Raw genomic sequence first — 6000 nt, 5'->3', positions numbered from 1 at the left:
AAAAAAAGACACATTTTCTTTGCACACATAGGCCTTGATCTGGTTGGCCCAGGCTAGCCTCCTCAGATACTAACCCTGGTTAGTATTTAGGTAGGATACCAGCAAAGACATCTAGGGTTGCTATGCAGATGTAGGCAATGACAAACTACCTTTGTACATCTCTTGCCTTGAAAACCCCATGGGGCCCCCATAAGTCAGTTGCAACTTGACAGCACTTTCATAGAATCATGGAATCATAGAGTTGAAAGGGACCACCAATGTCATCTAGTCCAACCCCCTGCACAATGCAGGAAATTCACAACTACCTCCCCCCCACACCCCCAGTGACCCTTACTCCATGCCCAGAAGATGGCCAAGATGCCCTCCCTCTCACAATCTGCCCAAGGTCATAGAATCAGCATTGCTGACAGATGGCCATCTAGCCTAAGCTTCAAAACCTCCAGGGAAGGAGAGTTTACCAACTCCCAAGGAAGCCTGTTCCACTGAGGAACTGCTCTAACTGTTAGAGAATTCTTCCTAATGTCTAGACAGAAACTCTTTTGATTTAATTTCAACCCGTTGGTTCTGGTCCAACCGTCTGGGGGCAACAGAAAACAACTCGGCACCATCCTCTATATGACAGCCCTTCAAGTACTTGAAGATGGTTCTCGTATCACCTCTCAGTCTTCTCCTCTTCAGGCTAAACATACCCAGCTCCTTCAACCTTTCCTCATATGACTTGGTCTCCAGACCCCTCACCATCTTTGTTGCCCTCCTCTGGACATGTTCCAGCTTGTCTACATCCTTCTTAAATTGCGGTGCCCAAAACTGAAAACAATGCTCTAGGTGAGGTCTAACCAGAGCAAAGTGATACCATCATTTTGCGTGATCTGGACACTATACTTCTGTTGATACAGCGGAAGATCGCATTTGCCTTTTTAGCTACTGCATCACACTGCTGACTCATCTTCAGTGTTTGATCTACTAAGACCCCAAGATCCTTTTTGCACACACTACTGCTCAGACAAGTCTCCCCCATCCTATAATTATGCATTTTATTTTTCCTACCTAAATGCAGAACTTTACATTTATCTCTGATCATGATCCTAAAATTACGGCTACCGTAGCTGAATTTCTTACAGGAGTTCTTAAAGAACAAGAAAAGTTTTATTAACCTGACTTGTAACTTATATGTATTGCCCTTTGGAGGTATAGTGTTGTTGTTTTTTATCTCTGTCTTTTGGTATGCCAATAAAGGTTAATGAAATGAAATGAATGACATTTATCTCTGTTGAAATGCATTTTATTAGTTTTAGCCCAATTCTCCAGCCTGTCAAGATCATCCTGTATCCTTGCTCTGTTTTCTACCATGTTTGCTACCCCTCCCAACTTAGCATTACCTGCAAATTTAATAAGCATCCCCTCTATTCCTTCATCGAAATCATTTATAAAGATGTTGAACAACACAGGGCCCAGCACAGATCCCTGAGGAACTCCACTAGTCACTCTTCTCCAAGTGGATAAACCATTAACAAGCACTCTTTGGGCGCGATCTGTCAGTTAGTTATTACAACAGTAATTGGATCTAAATCACATTTTCCCAATTTGTCAACAAGAATATTATGGAGGACCTTATCAAAAGCCTTACTGAAATCAAGATAAACTATGTCTACTGCATCCCCCTGATCCAGCAAGGTAGTAACTTTCTCAAAACAGACAATAAGATTAGTCTGACATGACTTGTTCTTGAGAAACCCATGCAGGCTCTTAGTAATCAGATCCATCCTTTCTAAATGCTCAAGGACTGACTGTTTGATGATTTGTTCAAAAACCTTTCCCAGTATAGACGTAAAGCTGATGGGTTGGTAGTTACCCGGTTTCTCCTTCTTGAAGATGGGGTCAACATCTGCCCGCCTCCAATCTTCTGGAACCTCACCCGTTCTCCAAGAATTCTCAAAAATAATGGTAAGAGGCTAATGGAACCAAATCGCTTTAAGTATCATCTGAGACATAGCGGCTGTTACCACACTTGTATTTCCAGCGATGTATTAAGTTTGAAAACATTATAAAAAATACTGTTCGCACTTTGTTTGGCCCCTTTAGCTGTAAAGACGTCTTCCAACCATTTATAAGCTGTGGTATCCAAAAACCCTTTTAAAGCAATGTTTTTTACAACATTTTCAAACTCTTAATACATCACTGGGAATACAAAGTGCGCGGTAACCCCCAATATTTCACAAATGAGCAGTTGGTATTATTTAGTGTTTTGGAACCTTGAGCTCCAAAATCTGTACTTTGAACAAACAGTCAGAACATTAGAATCAGTATTAGTATCAGAACATAGGTCAGTATTGCTTCCTCTGACTGACATCAGCTCTCCAGGCACTCAGGCGGAGGTCTTGCATATCGCCCTCTACTTGATCCTTTTAACTGGAGATGCCAAGTGCTCTACCACTAAGCCACAGACCCAACTCTAGTTTTAGTTTTAAAACTGCTCCCCCAAGTTCCTGTTTTTTTTAAATGAGGAACGGTCTAGTTAGTCATTGTCTTACTGATTTCAACGGAATATATTTAAGGATTTGCTTAACCCTTCTGTTCGAGAATGGGATTATCATTATCATTAGTATTATTATTGTTTGCTTGCTAAGTTAAGGCCACCCAGGCTAGCCCGATCTCATCAGATCTCAGAAATAAAGCAGTGTCGGCCCTGGTTAGTATTTGGGTGGGACCTCCAAGGAAGTCCAGGGTTGCTATGCAAAGGCAGGCAATGGCAAACCACCTCTGAATGTCTCTTGCTTTGAAAACCCTATGGGGTCGCCATAAATTGGCTGCAATTTGACAGCACTTTACACACACATACACAAAGTTAACTGGGATACCCAAATCATATTTTCAATATTTTTATCAGAAAACTTCAGGATTAGAGCTATTTTGATTAGTTTTGTTGAGTGCTGAGTTTTATGTGGTCTTAGAAAAAAATGTATCACCATGCTTGCAATAAAAGTATGGTCCAGCTACCTCCTCCAGATAGACAAGATGTTATTTGCTTCTGTTACTTTTAAAGAATTTAACATTAAAACTGCACTTTTTGTTATGTCAGCACTAACCTAAAAATAGTGTGGGGGTCAAATACATCAGCCAGCTTGGAGGTGGAATCATCATGTTGGGCCACCATTCATTTTGCATTCTAAAAGTTCAGTTTATGGTTACCCAGTAACCTAGTAAGGATCATCTTCAGAACAGCATACTGGAGAAAGACCATTCCAAAGCCTTTCACAGAACCATAGAATCATAGAGTTGGAAGGGACCTCCAGGGTCATCTAGTCCAACCCCCTGCACAATACAGGAAATTCACAACTTCCTCCCCCTACACCTCCCCGCCCAGTGATCCCAGCTCCATGCCCAAAAGATGGCCAAAAACCCTCTAGGATCCCTGGCCAAACTGGCCTGGAGAAAAATTGCTTCCTGACCTCAAAGTGGTGATAGGCATTTTCCTGGGCATGTAAGAAGGGGCCATGAGAGCCAAGCACTGACACAACCCTTCCTGACTTTCCTCTCATGATCTGCCTTAATTCACAGAATCAGCATTGCTGTCAAATGGCCATCTAGCCTCTGCTTAAAAACTTCCAAAGAAGGAGAGCCCTCCACATAGGACTTGGTCCCCAGACCCCTTACCATATTCATTGCCCTCCTCTGGACACATTCCAGCTTGTCTTTATCCTCCTTAAATTGTGGTGCCCAAAACTGAACACAGTACTTTAGGTGAGGTCTAACCAGATCAGAGTAAAGCGATACCATCACATCGCATGATCTGGACACTATACTTCTGTTGATACAACCCAAAATCACATTTGCCTTTTTAGCTACCGCATCACACTGCTGATATGTGACTGTATCACAATTCCTGCCTCTAAAATGTGAGCGTATGTTTGCCTCTCAGTTCCTTCAAAGTTGCTTTCCTCAGTGATTTGCATGTATAATTAAAACACAGGTGTATTTTTACAACTGGCTTAGCAAAATCAGTTGGTCTCTGAGGGTCAAGTTGAGCTCATTGTCTCTAAATTAGGCCACTGATGATATCAAATGATCTGCTGCCATGGAACTTCTGGTTCCAGGTCAGGGTTCAAATGTAGATACATAATTGCAATAGCTTGAGGCATAGGGCCAGTTCAGAAGACTGGGGAATATGCATTGAATGGACTTTGGGTATCCCAAAGTCCATCACATGGCACAATTGTGGAGTGTTTCCTGAACTTATATCCCCAGCTCTCAATTCAACATACATTTATTCCATAGCTACAATTCAGCCTGGATCTTTCAATTTGTGTGTTGATAACCATATAGGGTCATATAAATTGACCCTAAGGCTATATTTCCCCCTGAAAAATTGCATTAGTTATACTTAATGCATCATACCAATGAGTCACACCCAATACTGTTCACCTGCCCTTTATCAGACAGTAATGATACTGTAACAGCTGCTTGCAGTGATGTTGGTTGACAGAGGACCATCACATTGTTCCTGGATAAACAGGCACACAGTTAAACATATTACTAGCTCCCCCATGTCCCACTTGCAAAAGCCTACCTTGCAGATGTGGCTAGTAAACAAAATGCAGTAGGGTTTTCAGCCTTCTTGAAACTGTCACCTTGGGTACCCAGCTTTTGTTTTTAGGTTGGGTTTTAAAACTGTCACTTTTGTACTGAAAAACAACAGTACAAAACTTTAACCTCTGGAGTGAGCAGGTAAAGCTCTGGGACATAGGCGGTTAGCAAAGACAGGTCCCTTTTTATAGATCCTTAAAAAAAACAAGGAGAAAAACTACATGGGAGGAAGCCCTCAGCTATTATCTCCCTCACCCAGAAGAAGCCTTTAATCTCTGGAATGCAAGGAGACTCTCCCTGTCTCTTCTACCCTCCCCAATTCTTCCACAAGATCTGTCCAGCCCAGTTAACAAGCTCTAGTTTCCTTCCTGACAGGGCTGAGATGCTAAGGACAGAGTGTGCCTGTTATTGGCACCAGACACCAGTGTCTTTTGCTACAGCATGAGACCCATCAGGCTTTGAAACGGCCGTTGAATTAAAGAAGAATCTCCTAGCCATCCTGCTGCAGTCTGTAAGCTACATCCTCTCTAGGATCTACCGCAGACAAACTCAGCACATTAAGCCACCAGCCGGAGCTTCTCTGTTTGTCTGCAACATGAGCTCCGGTGAAACAAACATGGAGCAGTTTCAAGACTAACAAGCACAGACACACAAATGCATAAACACATGTGCAGCTACACTTACCGCAGTTTATGTGGGTTTTGCGATTTTTCAGTCTTACCGTTGAAGTTGCTGGAGGCTTGCTTTTGTTTTTCTCCCTCTCTCTCTTTTCCCTTGATTCCTTTTTTACTTGGGAAGGCAGCGAAATAAACAGAGCAGATGGCTTTGAATACCCAAGCCTGCCATCTGTAGCATTGGCCCTTATAATCCAGGAGGAGTAGCTGGCTGGCTCCTCGGGTGGCAGTAGGAAATACAGGCTGCTTAAGGGAGCAAGGAGTGCTTGGAAGGAGTCTTCTCTCCCCCTCAAGGCTATGCTTTGTGGACTGAGCTTGTCTTTGCTGGCAGCTGCTGTCTCTGTAGTTCTGAGAGCTTCCCCACTCAGCCTGACAGCTCCAGCAACTACTCTTAAGGTGGTTCTCAATCCCTAGCTGCAGAATTTTCTTCATGTAACAAACAAACAAACAAGCAAACAAACAAACAAACAAACCAAAACAGTAAGTTCACATCCAGCTCTACCTGGATACTTCAGGCAACACAGGGGCACTGTCCTCTCAGTGTGAATGAAAGAGAAGCTCCCTGCTTTCGAGGATGGGTTGGGGAAAGAGCCATCCTTTGGATTAGTCTCTCTGTTTGCATGTTTGCTTCTTCATTGCATGCCAAAATGTATTGCTCAATAAGGCAGAGCAGGAGGGAGCAGCATATTTAATGACTGGCAGCCCCAAATCAGTCTTTGTGTAGTATTTGTCCCCCACCTCT

Source organism: Euleptes europaea, chromosome 5, assembly GCF_029931775.1.
Source record: "Euleptes europaea isolate rEulEur1 chromosome 5, rEulEur1.hap1, whole genome shotgun sequence".
Classification (NCBI taxonomy): domain Eukaryota; kingdom Metazoa; phylum Chordata; class Lepidosauria; order Squamata; family Sphaerodactylidae; genus Euleptes; species Euleptes europaea.
The sequence above is the reverse complement of the archived record's forward strand: the minus strand, read 5'-3'. Positions refer to the sequence as shown.